This window comes from Drosophila persimilis, unplaced genomic scaffold, assembly GCF_003286085.1.
Source record: "Drosophila persimilis strain 14011-0111.01,24,50 unplaced genomic scaffold, DperRS2 tig00000002-arrow-pilon, whole genome shotgun sequence".
Lineage (NCBI taxonomy): Eukaryota > Metazoa > Arthropoda > Insecta > Diptera > Drosophilidae > Drosophila > Drosophila persimilis.
The window spans coordinates 3,510,093-3,528,921 of NW_020825289.1; the positions used below are offsets into that span (position 1 = coordinate 3,510,093).

An 18,829-nucleotide genomic window follows, 5' to 3' on the forward strand; every position below is an offset into this window, starting at 1 on the left:
ATAACATTTCCGGTATTATAATGTGGACAATATATCACGAGCGTTATCGTCTTGAAGGGCGAGTGGCAGCACAGTTGGAATGGATTTGTTGCTGCTGCTGCTGTGGCTTGTGGCATGCAAAACGTAACGGTAAATTGGTTAACAATTACACAAATCTCATAATGAAGTTTAAGGCCCCCCGTCCTTCCTTGGCGTGCTTTGTGCTACCATTACCATGGCGTCGTCATGGCCCGGAACATCGCCATTGCCTGCGGTCAGCAAAATTTCCATCGTCATAGCTCTCTCTCCCTGTCCCGTTCCCGTTTTCGTTCTCTCTCTCCTTATATAGCTGTCTCTCTCGTTGCTTGCGTCCTGCAAATTGATTAGTTATTGTTGTTGCTGCTGTTGGGGTTTGTGGTGGGGGTGGTGCTGGTGCTGGTGTTGGTGATGTCGCTGGTGTGGGTCGGTCGCCTCTTAGCTACAGCTGCACTTACCGCCAGCCAATTTGCAGCTTTGTTCTCGAGTGTAACTCTTAACAGGTGTTGATGTTTGCTAAGTAGCTCCTACATCCCGACCCCGCCCAGCCCGGCACGGCCCGGTCCGGTCCGTCCTGCCTGGCCCTCCACTGAATACTCGTGCCAGGCAGGACCCTGGCTCCTTCTTCATGGCTAGTTGCACATTGCTTTGATTATTTTCTATTTTCTACAAATTGTATGCAAATAGTTGAGGTTTACCTTTATCCAGATCCCGTGCTGGGGTCGATCCGGGGCAGACCGACCGCACCCGGAAGCGCCTGGGGCTGGAAGCAGGCAGACCTGAAACCAGAGACAGTTAATATTTTCCAACAACAGCCGCAGTATTGACTTTTCCACCTGGGCCAAATGAAGCAAGCACTCAAATGCTGTTTGCCCTTACACCTCCGACCTAGGACCCCACAAAAAAGGTCTTTTGTCTTGTGGTCTCTGACAATCTTCCGGATGAAGGCCAACCTTGGTATAGGGGCGGACAGTCTGGCCAATTAAGTTTTCTAAAACATATTTATTCCGGGCTAAAAATACTTCTACGATTGAATGGAACATACAACTAGTTTCATTGGTATTTGAAATAGCAAACAATGATGTATTCCCGAAGTAATTGTTGGTTGTCGGTGGCATCCATTTCATCTACGACTACCTTCAATTAATGCTTAGATATTGCTTAAATTTTAAAACTAAGACTTAACCCTAGATTGTGTCATATATTATTTCCATTAGCCTTCGTCGTTTTGAACAAATGTTTCATACAGCTCCAGCCGTTGCTGAGCTGCTGCAGTCTGCAGACTAACAAGTCCTTGGATCCCATGTAACTACTGTTTTTAACACTTACTCAAAGCTTGAGCGAGAAGAGTTACTTGGCCAGCTAAAGTTGTAGAAAACATTTCAAGTTTATAACTGAAATGAAAATTAAGAAGAACACACAAATCTAGATTTGCGCTAGTTCTCATCACCAAGTATATCTCTTCGACTCTTGTATAAAGAAAGCGAACTTCGAAATGTATCCCTAATTCGAATCATATACTAGTATTTAAAAAATGTGATGACTTTAACGTACTAAAAATAGGCATGACCATCTAGGCTTAAATTTGTATGCCATTATATGTATTTGCACCGAGAGTGGAAACATTTGAATGGAAGTGTTTCCACTTACAGTTCGGCATTAATATGAAAATAATTCGTACAAATTTATGTAATATTTACTTGCAAGTGGTTTATATTTATTATTCGGAGCAGCCAGTAATTATTGGCCAATCCAGGCGCATATTGTCTGTTGCTGCTCAAAATTCGTATGTTTATTATCATTTTGTTAGTTCCATCGTGTTTACTATTTGCACTGCTTGACCTGCTTGCCTGCTAAGCATTCTTTCTTACCTCGCTCATCTTTATCTAAGTTATCTGTTGTGACTTGTCTACGCCGAGCAGTCAGATCGGAAATGCATTCATGTGAAGGGCAAGCAAGACTTACTTGCATTTTCGATATCAATCGTAATTTCATTTATAGAAATACTTTTTCATATGTTTACATATGGTTAATCAAAGTGACTGCCTTGTAATTTTACTATGTTTCCCTATATTTAAAGCCCGAATATTTCACTGAAATTTGTTGTATGTTTTTTATGTAACTTAGTTTCGTTGTGGTAGACTTTGTCTCTTACTATTTCCCTCTACTCATCTGTATACAGTTTTCTCGAACTATTCACAGATATAGCAATATATAATATGCCCAAATGTGTATAAGTAGTGGCCGTATACAGAATTTTCATTGTTTTGGCCCTAAAAAAGAAGTGCACGAAACTTGTAAATTTCAATTTCCTTTTTAATGGAAATCTGGGAGATTGCGACCCAAAATGCCTCAAGGGGAGCAGAGAGGTTCAATTTGAAGTGCAATTTGGATAATTGCTTTACAGCCACACACAGGTGTATCCTGGCACAAACACACACACCCACACCCACACCCACACACATAGAATTACACAACACGTGCGTGTGTTTGTGTATCCGGGTTGGCAGTTGTTGGCAAGTGCTGGGCTGGCTATAATTTCATGAGCATTTGCCGTTTTGCCTTTAAATACTTGACAGTTTTATGAACTTAATAAGGCAATAAGCCAAACATTTTCTCAAGCTAAGCAAATGTGGCATGCCAACATATTTTCCAGTATATTTGCTTAGGATGGGTGTGACGGTGTGCGCCTGTCAACCCCTTTTTCGGTGGGCCTCATTAGACGCCGACACATTGGCATTGACTCTGGGCCGCTCGGAATAAAACTCGGCTTTTTATGCGAGCTCGTAAACAGAATCGAATTGCTGCCAGCGCACCCCGAATGAGCTCCACTCTAGGAGTGGGAGTCCCCCTCTAATAGTGAGAGAGCTGAAGTGTTGGCCCTTTGTGGGACCCAGTGGCTGACACCCGTGCTGGAGTTCAAGCCGAACCCTTCTTCTGGTGGCAGCCTCTGTTCCTTTTCCGGTCAGCAGTCAGTGCGATTCGGGCTTATTGTTGTAAGCCCTATTGTTGCAAATTTTCTTTTATGCGTTCTGAGCGGGGTCATAAAAACGGCATCGCATCGACCGGAAATTACAAATGTCCATATAATGTCCATACAAGTGCAGATTAGTGGTTGTCATGTGGGTCGTTAGGTGGCCAGCCCAGAGGGTGGCGAGAGGGCGAAGTATGGGTCTTCGAATATTTAAAGGTTGCCCGTCGGATCGTTGTTTGCTATTTGCTTTAAACAAACACAACGTATCTGAACGCCGGAAGTCATTTGCATGTGCGGAAGGGGAGTATTCGTATCGTGTGGGCTGCTGGCTGTTGGTGTCTGCCTGCTTAGATGGATTGGCCGATTTGTGGTCCTGCTGCTGCTGCTGCTGCAAATGCATTAAATGCAAGCTCAAACAGAGGAGAGCCCGTGGCAGTCCTGCCTGCAGGACTGTGGCCACCCTGGATGTGCGTCCAGTTGGGCCTCGCACAACCAGCCACGCCTACTTGCTGCTGCGGCTGCTGCTGTTTTGGCATTTGTGTTAATTTCATGCCAAGTACCGACACACATACAGCACACACACACCCGCCCAGACATATTGCATAACATTGCGGTCTCTGGTCGCATCGGTGTGCGTGTGTCTGCATCTCTGAATTATGTTTTTGATTTTAGTTGACAATGAGCGCGCACAAATTTATTGTCGACAACTGCAAAATCGAAGCGCTGACAACAGCAACAGCAACAGCAACAGAAGATGCCACTGCAACGTGGGCGTTTTGCACAGTGCCAACTGCGACAAGGCGTGGCCCTGACAGCTACATAAGCACTGGGCTACCGACAAGCCAACGCCTAAGCGCATGCAATGCTCCTACGCACTCCGCTCGGACCCAGAGAGCGGTGCGAACAGTGGCGAGGAGTGAGTAGGCTGCTGTTGCCCTTCGGACGGTTACTTGTGATTAAAGTTTAGAGTTGATTCTCATATAAAAGACTTATTTGTATTTATAATACAAAGCTAAGGTGTCGATCTGATCCAGATTCGGTAATCTGGCAGATATGGTCATTTGCTATAGCCACTTGTTACAGTGTGATATCACAGGAGTGTGAATACAAAATGTCGTTTCTCTAACTCTTATAGTCTCTGATATCTAGGCGTCAAACAAGACGGACGGGCGACAGATATGACTCTATCGACTTGGCTATTGACTCTTATGAAGAATATACATATATACTTTATGGGGTCGGAACCGCTTGCTTCTGGGCATTACACAAATCTAATATACTCCTATACTCCTTTAAGTACCGGGTATAAAAATACCAGGAGGCACTGGATATTATATACAAGTTATTTAAGAAATAGCAGACGAATAACAGATAGCCAAGAGCTTAAACCATCCACACATGGAACATCCAGGTATTCTCGAGGTTGTAGAACACTCGAAGTGCTTCTATCTATCGATCAAAAAATACCAACCCAAAACAACTGACTTTAATGAAAACTGTTTTTATCATGATATCCCACTAACAGCAGGCTCTCAAGCATTAACAACATCATTTCGGTATTTTGCAGCATTTCAATTTGAGTTTGGCAAACATTTTATAGCTCTTCCTGGACGGAAGACGCAACTTTTACATGTCTACAAAATTAGTAACTGGCCCATTACGCGACTTTATGTGTCGCTCTGTACCTCTCTGCCCCCCTACACTTCTCGCTTTCTCTATTTGTGTGTGTGTGTGTGTGTGTGTGTGTGTGTGTGTAACATCATAAACTTGCGGCTGGGCTGCCAGGCTCTGAAGCAACCCAGACTTGGTCCGCACTTTCCTGTCCACGTCGTAATCACTGGGCGACAGCGCAGTGGATGCAGCCTCCATTCGGTTCCGTTCGGTACGGTACGGTTGAGGCTGTAGCTGTGGCAGTATTTTTGGCATGCAGTCAAGATGTGGGATGTGGACACACTCCCGGAGACATAGCTAGAGAAGGGATGCGGCCATAAACGTGTTTTTACAACTGTCAAGCCGTTGGGGAGAGAATTGGGGATGGAAGTGCCCAAGCAGGGGACATGAGGACATCACTAGGACCTCGCTAGATGGGCAGCATGTTGTTTGCATCGGAGCCATGCAGTCGATATTTGCACGGCCACGGATGTCTGACAGTCCTCCGACTCCGACTCCGACTACGACTGAAACTCGGACTCATGTCCTGCTCGCTCTGCCTGCTGCTAAGCGCCAGGGATTGGCTGCCAGGCAACTGAGTGGTTGAACGAGGGGGAAGGGGGTGCTAAGTTGGCTTGCAGGTGTGATTTTATGCAATTTGCTTTCATATTAAATGAGTGCCCTGCTCTGGCCCGAACGCCTGTAAAGAACTTTCATTCATTGCTTCGAACCGAATCTCTGGGCTGTCGGCTGGCGTCTGTCGGCTGTCGGAGAAGACCCCTATGGATGGCTCTGCTCTGCTTGCCTCTTCTGTGGCTCTGCGGCCACTCTTGCTGCTGCTGGCAAAGTAACTGTGCAAACGTTGCAGCTGCAAATCCGCAATCAGACAAAGCAAATAATTTTGCAAAAATAAATATGAGGGATTATTGTGCTGGCTGCCAGGCGGGCCACAGCGAAGCGGCTGGAAAGTATGCTATAATAAAATGCAGCTAAGTCGATGGGTATGTACGGCAGCGGCGGCAGCGACAGCAAGAGCGAGGACGATATTAAATTTCAAGTGCATGTGCTAAGCCCCGCTACCGAGTGAAGGCCCCACTATTCCGTCTGTGCCATTGAAAACGCTGTCCTTGCTGCATCAGCAGCTTCTCTAGTTCACCTTGCCTCATCTGGCGGCTGCCCCTGCCTCAGCGCGCTCCTCAATATACACGACATTCATTTGAATGCATTTGCCACTTGAGAGATTAGCCTGAAACCGTCTCTCAAGCCTCGCTCCCCCCTCCGCCATTGTTGGAATTTTAAAATTTACTTTTGTCATTGCTCTTATTTATTCTCTTTTTTTCTATTTATGCTGTCTATTTGGTGGCTTTGAATCATGTACTACCCCCACCGCTGCCTCTTCAGAGTCATTATTTTGATTATGTAACATTTTTGCGGCCTTTTTTCGACAGGTTTGTTTGCATTTACTCTGCCTGACCCGGCCCATACCCAGACCCAACGATATCATTATTTAGAAGGCACTGCCATTGTCCTGGAGGCTGCTTCCTGTTGTTATTGTTACTGGGTTTTGTTAAAATTATTTTAAAAATATTAAAAAAGGAATGTCGGCACTCCACTGTGGGTGGTGATATTTTTCGACAAATTGTATGGGTTTCACGGTGTGTAAGAAATTTATTCCGAGTGCTTGAAAAGTGCTTGGAACAGATTTATTTCGATTATGAATGGTCCCATATGAAGTCCATAACCAAATTGGATGTCCACCAAAAATATCGGCTACCTGTACGAAATCCGATTTTGCAATGTGGAATTGTTATACATATGTAGGTACATATGTACATACATATGTGTGAAATAAAAAAACACGAGTTAATTATAAGAAGGTCGTAAAAGAGCAGAACGACCATCAATTTTATGGTAGAGTGACACAGTAAGTGTGAATTTACATCTAGGCTGTTCTCTACTGAGACATTACATTTGGTTGTAGGCCTTGATGAGTAGATCCCTTCCTTATACTTTGAAATTACAATATAACCACAAAGTCGTCTTTTGAGCACACAAATTGATGGATTGAAAAGAGACTTGTATGACCATTCACAGGATCTTTAATTCATGTCTATAGAGTGGACATACCGTTACTATTTATAAATCAAAATGCTTCAAAATGTATTAATCCGCTAACCGCAAGTTATAGTATGCAAACATTCTGCGGTGTGGTATTCCGACTTTGTGACCAGTGGTTCCTTGGTGTGACTGCGATTTAATTAAGAGCCCTATCCTCAGCCTAAATGTAAGCCTCAGACCAAACCTCAAGCCAATAATGACGTGGCATAGCTCTGTGCAGAGTTAATGACAAATGCACGTCATTTGGCTTATTAGTGGTTTTATTTCGCTTTGGGCACTCCACTACAACACAATTACCCCAACACATTCTCGTACAGAGAGGCACGCCTTTTGGCCATGAAATGCTGGAAATCAACGCTCTCTGCCTCAGTTTTCTCCCTTTCCACTCCTTCGATGGGACGCGCGGCGCCAATTTGCAATTTCATTACAATGCTTAATCATCATTACATCGTATAGCGGGAGAACTCCATATGTGAGCCACAGACTGAGAAGGAGTGTGTATGGAAGTGTGGCAGATTCACAATATTGCGTTGGCACTTCCGCTACACTCACATATTCACACAGATAGCACACATACACACACGCACACGCACACGATAAAAATCCATAGGAAAAATGGCATTCTCACTGCCATATCGTGACTGCCATGTCACCGTTCATATGGCTGGACGAGTCGGTAGTATCCTCGCATTTGTTGCTACTATTTGATTATATATGTAGCCATATCATGCACCGTTCCATGTCGTGTTCTTCCCTCCTTCACGCATACAGAGACAGAGAGAGAGACAGAGAGAGAAAGAGAGAGAGAGAGCAAAATAGAGCGAGTAAGCGAGAGAGAGAGACAAGCGCGTCAAATGCAGTTTATGCCCTGGCCATAAATCAAAATTTTTGGTTTTCTGCTGTCAGGCCATGGCATAGCTTTGAGCATGAGGATCTGCAACGGCCATGCCAGAGGCAAGTGGCAGGCAGAATGGGATTGGGGAAGGGGGAGAGAGAGGTCCATGGCTAGAGCCAGTGCTAGAACATAGTGCACATTGCACAGTGCACAGTGCACAGTTTCTGCCTTTTTGCGTAACTCGTTTATTTTTGTGGTCATAATTTGCCGATGCCGGCAGCGTTTGCTCGACAGTTTCGCCATCGCCATCGCCATCGCCATCGCATTCCATTGCACCACGAACATAGGGCTTTAGGATCTGGTCCCGCCGAGTTCTCTTTGCTAAAATATTGGTTTAGATTGTGTCAAACAAATTGAATTTGCGATTTGATGATGGATCCAAACGATAGCCGAAAGGCAACCAAAAGGACATGAAGTTCGGTTATGGCTAATTGGCGGTGTGGTGCTACTTATTCAACAGGCCCAAGCCATTGGACTTGGGTGTTGTTTTATCTTTATAAAAGTTGTAGAAAACTTCTATCTTGGGATATCCGAGGGGAACCTAATCACGGTTATAAAATAAAACGAGGGGGAACGTTGTGAGTTGCTGCGGACACCGCAACTCTACATTTATACCCGATACTTAGTCAGTATGGCTCTCCTCCGGCAGACGCCGCTATTATTAAAATACACGACAAAGAGTGCCTGCGAGAGACAGAAAATCAGTCTGAGCGGGTCGTCGGGCGATGCGTAGCTACTGCAAATTGATTTGTTCCTTTTGGCTATAAAAATGATCTGATCTAATCCAGATTCAGCAATCTGATAGATATGGTCATTATCTATGATTCTGCGTTTTTAGTTTTCTCGAATCTGCAATATTGTGGATGCAACAGATTTTCGTCCTTTGTGGGGGCGTAAGAGGGTGGGGAAAAATTTGAGATATACGTTTTATAGTGAGTTCTAACAAGAGTGCGGATACCAAATTTGGTGACTCTAGCGTAAATAGTCTCTGAGATTTGTGGATTCCCAGGATTTTCGTCCTTTGCGGGGGCAGAAGGGGGTGTGTCGAAATTTTGACACAAAACGGTCAAGGTCCGATATCACAGGAAAGTGGATACCAAATTTGGTTGCTCTGGCTCTTATAGGTTCAGAGAGCCTTGAACTCATATTTTGCAATTGGCAAAAAAGACCATGAAACCTGTGTGTTAGAGAGAGACAGAGCGAGAAAGAATGAAATTGTTTTCTTGATTCTGGCTATAATAATTATACGATCTGGTTCAGATTTTGAACTTTAGAAGATATAGTCATCCTCTACGATTCTGCGTTTTTAGTTGACATATCACAGCAGTGACATATCACAGAAGTCTGGATTCAAAACATCGTTACTCTAACTCTTATAGTCTTTGAGCACTAGGCGCTAATAGGGACGGACAGACGGACGGACGGACAGACAGAAAGGGCTCAATCGACTCGACTATTGATGCTAATCAAGAATATATATACTTTATGGGGTCGGAAACGATTCCTTCTGGACGTTACACACATCCGCTTTTACCACAAATCTAATATACCCCAATACTCATTTTGAGTATCGGGTATAAAAAATAAATATTGCAAATTCTAAATATGTGCGTGTGAGCTACTCATTCAGACCTACAACTTATGATCATATATCATCAATTGCTTGGGTTTATTACATTTGAACATTTGAACAAAAACACTAGAAACACTACGAGTATATTTTTGTTGTTAACCTGTTCGCTCTTAGTGCTTTCCTTTGCTTTTATTTGAAGCAAAGCCGATTATAGAAGGATCGCTTTAACGAAATTCGCCAATTTATAAGAGGTTCCATCCAATTACTGCGTGACGAACACAGAAGGGTTTCTCGATGTCGATTTTGTGCTGTTTTATAATCCACAGGGGAGGAAAGGATTACTAGCTGAAACTACAGACGAATAGGTCTTGTATTGTCGAATACAGTCCTTCCAAACTGTATTTCTAGCATCCAATCACTTTGGATCAAATCGTACCAGTATGTATTCTTTTTTATGGGTAGTTCCTATGTGTCTATCTAATGGTGTTTGATTGTACGAGTATGTCCCATGGAATGATTTTATTCTGTGGTGATTTTATTCTAACCCATTCTGTGGTGAACAGGATGCTATGGATAAAGTAGCCATCACCTTCTATATCTTACTCGAAACTTCTTCCATTATCTCGTTCTTACTCTACCCCATGCTCTCCTTCATCGTTTGCTTTGTTTGCTCTCATCACATTCGCGCTGCTTCCCTCTCACGAGATGGTTATTGCAGCTTATGTCTTATGGTCAGCGCATGGGGGCTTTCTGGTTCCCGTTTACCCCACTTGCAACCGTTGCAGCCCTAATGGTGGTTGGGCATCCTACGACACACGAAATACGGTTCACTTGCTCGGATTTCCCAACTCATCATCAGCAGCAGCAGCAGCAGGAGCAGGAGCTGGAGCAGCAGGACCTCTTCACCTTTGGGAGCTAAATTTTTCAGATCTGCACGTATTTCCAGTTAATACGAAAAACGGAATTAGGTTCTGTTCAGGTCAGTTCTCCGCCGCCAGCCACAGCCTGCCAACGATTCTGCCTGCCTTTTATTTAAACATAAATTCCTGCACAATGCACTAGACGAACATTTTCCACATGAATTGTAAATGATTTGGAAGCACACAAACACACAAACACACACACACACACACCCACACCGACTCAGACACACTGAGAACGAGATTTTCCCGATTGCCTGTGACTGGAAATAGGGGGAGGGAAACGCTTCTCACCGCTGCTCCGTTCTGCTCCGTTCTTTTTCTATACATTTTTTTATCGGTTGCCATCGATCTTGGGTCTTTGCGTTTGACAGATCGAAATTAGAAATCACCGCTTTATGGCTACAGCAGCCACTGGCGGCAACAACTGGCAACCAACTGTGCTTTGTGCCGCTTTCGTGGCTAATTGAATGTGGCAAGTGGGCAAAACTCGAGTACGATACAAAATGCGAGTACGAGCTGGGCTAAGTGCAAAAATTATATACGGTTTTGTTGCGAGCCAGCCGTGCAACCAATTTGCCAGCAAACAGCCATTTCCGGTCGCTTATCGAGTGGGTGCTTGCCACACCCACACCCCCAGCCCTGTCCGCGCCGCACCACATCCTCCACTGATTTCTCAACGATTTCTTGGCCTTTCGTATGCAAAGGAGCTGGCGAGGAGCACTCGACTTGGCCCGGAGCGTGCCGAAATGTTGCCCTCTTAGCGGTTTATTTTAATGGTAGCAGCACCAACAGCAACAACAGTAAGAATTTATGTCAGGTAGGAGAATCCTGGGCCAGCCCCTGCCTCCCTTTTGCCGCTCTCAGTGTTGTATGTTTTGTGCCACTTGAACGCTGTTAACAAATTTGATTTTCGTGTTTGATTTGATGGCTGTGGCTCGGTGGCTAGGTGGGAAGGTGGCTCTGTGGGAGTGTCGGGGGAGGTCAGGAATCGGGGCACGGCACGCGTGTCTGCGAAATGGAAAGCCAGCCCCGCGATGTTAGCCCCACGTCTGGCGGCAAATGAGTGCCGACTATTTATAGTCCGACCCCGACTAAATGAAACTGTAAATTAGAGCCAGAGCCAGAGCGAGAGCGAGAGCAGGAGACAAAGCCGGCGCATAATAATAACTGCACTGCATTGAAGCAGCGGCCAAAACGAAACGAAACGAAATAAAACTGGATCCACCGACAGGAAAACCCGCACACCCGCCCACTAACACCATCGCCCTCCCACATCGCTGGCGGTGGCGGTGGCAGCGTCAGTGGCAGCGGTGGCAGCATGGAGGGGAAATGCCAAGAAACTCGGCCGAAATGAACTCCACTCCGCTGGAAATGAACGTGAGCCGAAGGCCAAAAACGACGACGAACGACCAAAAGCTGAGCTTTTGGGAGGAGCTTTTTGGGACAGTCCATGCGCAGGTCAGCCGATGTTCCCCTCTCGGCAAGGCTGGATGCTGCTGCTGCTGCTGCTGCTGCTGCCGCCTCCAGCTGTGTGTGGGAGCAGGCAACCGTCACTCTGAGGGCTTATCTCTGCATCTGTGTAAGTGCTTGAAGGCTGCTCCGCAGTGCTCTGCTCTGCACTGCTCTGCCGAAGCGTTCCGTGCGTCTTGCGCTTCTTTTCTTTTGCATATCCCCACCCGGAAAATTCATCGTTCGGGATGGCGATGGCGCGGACAGCGGTATAAAAACCCCCGCAACGCATTTCGCTGCTCACAAGTTGAAATCATTGCGTCCTGTGTGTGTCTTGTATCCAGTAACTGTAACCCACCAGCGTCACCCAGCAGCAGTTTCAAAAGCAGCTTCGTTTCTGGCAACGAAAATCTGCAGCCCAGTCGAATCCGAAGTAAAGGAAACCAGCCAGAATGGAGTATCATCCAGGAAGCATAACGAACATCAGTACAAAGTGTCAAAAAGTGACTAAAAATCGAGAGGACGTGGCTGTGAAGTTGTTTTTCTGGAAGTTGATTCTATCTCCGGACTATAGTACTCGTACATGAAGCGCCATCAAGTTCGCAGAAAAACCTGCACGACACAGTACTCGTATTTGTATAATTTCATATTTTCAAACTCCTGGCGGCTGTTTAAAGAGTTCGCTGCCAAAAGGTAATTTGCATAATTTGTGGACCATGTTGAGCTGGTGTTTTTCATGTCTCTGCACTGGGGTCGGATTCGCTTAACTGTTGCCGCTGGCTAATGCGTTATTTATGCGAATGCCTGCTCAACACCTTGCTATTACATTTACAATTACGAAAAAAGTATGAATGGTACTTGGCTGACCTTGCTGGACCGCATCCGCATGTAATTAACGGACACACACAATGGCCTTAACGTCACATGTGGGGAAAAAATTAGCAAATGCACTCGCTGGAAATGATTAAAATGACATTTCACTGCAATTGAACAGGCATTGTTGATTAAGTATGCAGTACTGCAAAAAATGTTACAAGTTACAAAAACTGAACTGAATCGCCATGAAATTCAATTGAAAATCATTCAATCATTAATATGCAAATTTCTGCTCTCTCGCTCACGCCCTTCTCGAGGTAAGTACACACACATATGTATATATGTATGCTAAAATTCATTAATACCTCCGCTCGCTCGGCATTAAATGAGCATTTTAATGGCAAAATTACATCGCCTAACTGGCACATTAATTAAACTGCGGACAGCTCGTCCCGTCCGTTCAAATCTGCCCCACAACGATGTAATTTATATGCTTTCGTCCCGTTGATTGCCCGGCAGTACCCCCAGGCAGTGAACTCTGCACTCCCCACTTCACCCACTCCACCACATATATTAATCCTTTGCATTTATTTTTACATTTATATTTATATTTATATTTATATGCAAAGCAAACACTTTACATTATTAAAACCTGCCACCTGCTCACGGCGAAATGCGCAACAAATCGTGCAATTTTTTTGTTCATGTAAATTGGCTTTTCTTTCGAGTTATTATTTTCGTTTCTTGTATGCCACAGTTTTTTCATTTAAATAGCAAAAGCATAGCATACATTTATAAATGTTCGCTTTTAATATAAATAGGATTAAAATGTTACATATAAATCTCTCAAAGTTCTGATCACTATGTGTTCCGGCTATATCACGAGTATGTACCATAACAAACAGATCCCAGATCTTTTTCTAGAAGCTATTGATAATTTCCATGTCAGAGAAAGTCACATTCAATTGAATGTTTACTGGGGCTTGCCGATAAATAATTGCAATGTAATTTTATGAAATTCCCGCAAAATGATTCGTAATTAAAGGACTGAAAAACGCAAATAAAATGTCATTCAAATGAGCATGCAGTATAAATGAACTTTGTTGCACAAATTGTGTGAATAATTGATCCCATTCCTCACATAAGCTGAACACATTTATTCAATTTATTTTGTTAGCCAAAGCCGATTATTTGAGTAAAATTATCGATGGGAAAGGTAAGAGCTGTCAAAGGGAATTCCTCAGCAGGTGCTCTGCAAGGGTATCACAAGGAAAAAGGATAGATAGGAGTAAACGGCGGAGCGGAGAATGCTGGGAATCTGAATCCCAGACGCTCGCTCGCACTCGCTTGCTGCAGCACTTTAAATTCCAATTAAAAGGAAAATGTGAATAATTGCAAAAAGTGCTTAGTAATGCGGCAGAGCTCCTCGCCTCGCATGTGTTTGTCAGTGGGGGAGAGGGAGAGAGCGGTCTAAGCCTGAGGTTTAAGGCAGCAAAAAGTCTTGTTTCAGCTTGGCTTAATTGCATTTTAGTTGCCAAGCTGCTGCTGCTGCTGCTGCTCCTGCTGCTGCTGATGCACACACCAATGCCCACATAACAACAGCACCAACGACTTCCACACACTTAAGCACACACACACTCATATATGTACATGCCGCACACACACAAACACACACAAGTGCATACATTTATAGAGGCATAAGCCTGAACGCGCGCTGTTGATTTTGCGCCTTTTGCCTGCTTCAGCATTTCCCGTTGGCGTTGCCGTAGCCGCTTCCATTCGCTTCCCTTCCCTTCCCGTTGACAGTTTCAGTTATTTTCCGATTTCCAAGCCATGCCCAATGCTAGGTTTTTCCCCGGCTTCCGTTACCCAGTCGCAGTGGCAGTGGCAGTGGCGGTGGCAGTGGCACTGCTAGTCCCAGTCTCAGCCACCAACATGTTTGCCAGCTAAATGTGTTACTGTGTTTGCCTCAAATCAGCTTCCGTCATATGCCAAGCGGCAAAAATAAACAGAACAGAGAAGGCAGCGCATAGAAGAAAAGGCAGAAAAAAACGCAGTGGCAGTGGCAGGACTAGGACTGAGGACCATCGCGTATGCTCGTTAAAGTTTGCCTTGACTGGTCCTGGGCGTCCTGCCTTCTGCATGCTGCGATAAAGTGCAAATTTTGTTAATTATTCGTGCGTTCGTGCGCTTCGCCCTCTGTTTCCAATGTTTTCCCAGCGCAAGGGGAAAAATTTTTTCCTCTCAGAGTCTCAGGCCCCGTCCCGTCCCATTCTCCTCTAATTGCCACAATTCTAGCTAGCGCTCTGTTAGGGTTCTGCTAGGCTTGCCAGCCTGCGAATTTTCGGGCACTTTTAATGACGGAAAAACCAGGCTTCATTTCTAATTAGACTCCGTGTAGATTGCTCCACTTATTTGAACAAGCGATTGTGGATCTGCACATGCGGAGACCAAGGAGACAGTAGATGACCAGTGAAACGGTGCTTAATATTTGGGCAGAAGTACGAGTATGTGGTTGAGGGAGTGCAGCCATGTGTGGGCACTCCTGAGTCCGCTGAGATTTGCGCTCGGTTCGCATTCATGGCCGACAATCGCACACACACATCCAGCATAAATTATGCAGCCAAGTGCAGAAAATATTTACTTGAAAAGCAGCAGTGGCAGTGGCAGTGGCAGTAGCAGCAGCGGTGGCAGCCACCTGGTGGCAGTCAAACAAGACCGCACACACAGCGTGAGTTTCTGTGGCCGCGCTGGCGTGTACGTAATGTGGCATTACTGCTGCTGCTGCACCCCCCCACACCCCTCTACTGCCCTATACTGCCCTATACTGCTGTGGCTGTGGCATACAACCTTTCATAGTTGCAGCAGCTGATACAGCAATTTATTTCATCAGTAACTCCCTCTCTCTATCTTTCTCTCTCTCGGGCAGTCCGTCTGCGAAGGACTTAAAGTGGACTATTTTTAAGCAGTTACTGTTGATGGTCGAGAGGTTGATGTTCTCATTTTGCCAATTAAATTCTCTAATCGAATGCCGTTGCAGATCACAATCGTCTCTAAACTAATTTTCACATTTTTGTCTGCCCGTCTGTGAATGCAGGAAATGTCCTGGTTCTGGGAATTTCCAATTGCATCTCTTGGCTGGGCTGGTGATGGCTTAGGGAAAGTGTCATGCGTATGTATGTTATGATTGCAAATACACTTGACGGCGTATTCAATTTCTGGCTCAACTCAACTCAGCTTTTCGCATCCTTATCCCTATGCTTTGGCACATCCCTTTCCTTATCCGTGGCCAAGGACCTGCACAAGCACACCTACTTCAAAAGCTTTCACAGAAGTATTTATGCAGAGAAAACTGTTGTCGCATCCAATTTGTCAGCGAAGATGAGATAGATGGGACGGATGGATGCCTTGAGGAATTTTGATCTCATTAGCTGATAATTCGGAATGCGTCTTAAGCTGTTCTCTGCACTGGCTCGGTTCCTGCCTGCCCTTTGACTCATCTCTGTTCTCCTCCAATCAAAAAATTAGTTTGCCTGTTGGAGGGAATACTGCTCGGTCACCAATCGAGGATGAGCAAAAAGAGGAACAACAATGAAACGAAACTAGAAAAATGTGAAGTAAAGCGAAAAAGCCAAGAGCAAAGCTGACAGCCATTACAGGGGCTGCAGGAAGAAAGCACAGGGAAAGCAGAAAGAAAGCTTGCAATAATAAAGTAAACGTACTGCTCGCTGCTCAAGTGCAATGGCAATTGTTGTTGCGCATACAGTGCTGCTGGGGAGTCGGAGTACGCGCTGCCAGGGCACTCCATTTTATAAGCAACTGTAAGCAAAGCAAAGTAATCCACGCTCGCTCATTTCCACAATTAGGGGCTGGGGGCTGCGGACTGGGGGCTAGCATCTGGGGGGATGCCAGAGCAACTTTAAACAAAATGTTCTGCTATCCAAGTCCAAGGCTGGAGCTCGGTCTTTGTTTTTCTGCGAGCAAGAAACGAAGAAGAAGGAGAATTTGAACAAACAAAAAATTCGCCATTTTCAGTGTTTTTTTCGGGGCTGCTCTTGACGCCGTCGTCGTCGTCGTCGTCGTCATGGTCCTCCTCATCCTCGTCGAGTGCCAGTCCTCGACGTAGTCGCCATCGCTATGGCATGCTTGGAATTTGCTTTGCTTTATGCTCTTCTCCCTTCTTAGCTCCACTCGCTCTCCCTCTCCGACTGTTTTTAGATGGGCTGAGAGTGGTGGCAGCGGGAGTGAGGTAAGTGCACCTTATTTCTTTCATTTTTGCATTATAAAAGGTAGGAATTAATGCATAGAAGAGTGAAAGAGAATGTCCAGAGAAGTATTCTCAGTCCTGTCCTGTCCTCAAGTTCCTGAAAGTGTTGGGAACTGTTTCGTGGTTTCTTCTTGTTTTATGATTCAAGTTTGCACTGGAGAAGGCTGGGGCTTGTTGGTGCGGGGAACGGAAGAGGCTCCAAAGGCAGAGTGTGGCCCAGGCAGGACTTTAAATATGAATACTAAAAATTACATGATGAATTTTTCCGAAATTATGGCAGTCAAGAGTGATGGGATGGAATGGGAGGGGAATTCTAAGAAAGTCCTTCATGTTTCATGGTATAATCTTGGTAATTGTCAGTAGAATTTCCACTACCACTGCAACTGATGACCCTTGGGATCTGGGATTCTAATTTGTTCTGTTTAACCTGGAATATCCATCGAAATATGTACATATATGTTTATCCCAATTTGTGCTTCCCAAAATGCAGCTCCAGACGAAGCCCCACCATATTGCTTATCTATTAAAGCAATCCCAAATCGCTCAACTTTGCATAATGCCATTCGCCCCAAAAAACTTGATAAACATACACATACTTGTATGTACTCCTATTCGAATGTACGGATGGAGCTCTCTGCTCCTTTCAGCTATCCTTGCAGCAGCCTCAATCCCATCTCCCTCCAAGTTCCGGCTGCTCTGCTGGCTTTTGAAAGTTTTCCCAGCCATTGCATGTCATTTGCATAGTTTTCATTGCCCAGAGTCCTGCTCTGCCTCGTTCTGGGGCTGTCTGCCTCTCCTCTCCATTGTTGTTGCTGTAACGAGCTGTCAACAATCTTTTAGTTTTGGCTATCGGCAAATGTATTTGCCAGTTTTTCAATTGAATTGTCGAAAGCCCCGTTGATATCACAGGCTTTCCAATTGGCTGCTCCTGCCGCACCGCCGCAACGCCGCACCGCCCCACCGCGCTTATCCTCCGCTGTCGGAAAAATATTAACTTAATTTACGATAGAACCTAAACAAATTGCTAAGCTCGACTCGACTGGACCAGTTAATATTTCAAATCGTCTGACAAATTGGCGGCAAGAAAAGTGTTGCCACTGGATGGATGATTTATGGAATGCATTGCTCGGTGCGTGCTGTGGCAGAGTGGCTGCTCAGACAATGCAACTAAATGTGCAACCTACTTTCCAATTATCCCGCACCTGATCCTGTCCCATCTCTGTGCAAGGACCAACCACATCATCAACAAAATGAACAGTGCGATGGATCCGAGCAGGCAACAAAGCGTCCTGCCTCTACGGGGTAGCCGGGGATGGGGCAGAGGGTGGGTGCAGAGTGCATTTTAGCTGAATTACGGCCTTCATTCTTCTTTTTGGCCCCATCCTTTAGATGGCTAAAAGGATACGGCTGGGGTAGCAGATGGGGGGATGCATCCACCTGCCTGCATGCATGTGCGGTCGCCCAGTGAAGTGAACTGCACTGAGTTGAAGTGGGTGAAGGCCTCGGTGCACGCCTCAAAGGCAAGTAAATGGCCTTTTGTCCTCATTGTCTGAGACCCATAATGTGGAGGCGCTGCTGTTGCTGCTTCTGCTGCTGCTGCTGTTGCTGCTGTTGTTGTGCAGCAGCCATTATATGCCAAAATAAGGCCACTCAATGCCAGGCCAACAAGATGCGAGTCGAGTGTCCTAAGAGGATCCAGTGGGGCTTGAGCTGAGTGTAACGGAGTGCGGCATCTTCTTCTGCAAGTTGTGCTTCGTCCTCGTCCTTGCACGCTTCCTCTTGCCCCACTCCTTCTCCTTCAGTTCACCTGAGACACAGCTGCAGATGCAATTTTCATAATTCATTTCAATTTAGTAGACTTTTCTGCTAATTAGTCGTACATTTAGTTGGCACTGGGAGGATATGCAAAGCGAGGGAAAACTTCAACTAATTGCTAAATAAGCAGAGGTGAGCAGCAGAGCAGCAGAGTGGCAGAGTGGCTGGGGGACCCGTGGTGGGGCAGAAAGAGCAACAGAACTAGAAATTAGAGACTTGCGAACCTCATTAAATAAGGCGCCTCTGGAATGGAGGGCATTACGAGGGCTTTGTCTGTTCGGAGAAATCGCCTTCGGCAGGAAATCTGGCCGGGCGAAACATCCGTTTCCGTTGC

General features: G+C 45.4%; 1 long non-coding RNA gene across 1 annotated transcript; it reads right to left on the bottom strand.

The window, feature by feature from the left end:
• Nucleotides 1-178: 178 nt before the first annotated feature.
• Nucleotides 179-1,031, bottom strand: LOC113565191. The gene is made up of 4 exons (XR_003408513.1): nt 852-1,031; nt 714-794; nt 474-647; nt 179-351 (listed from the first exon to the last, which is right to left on the bottom strand). It is a non-coding gene; the product is annotated as an uncharacterized LOC113565191 (long non-coding RNA).
• Nucleotides 1,032-18,829: the final 17,798 nt, after the last annotated feature.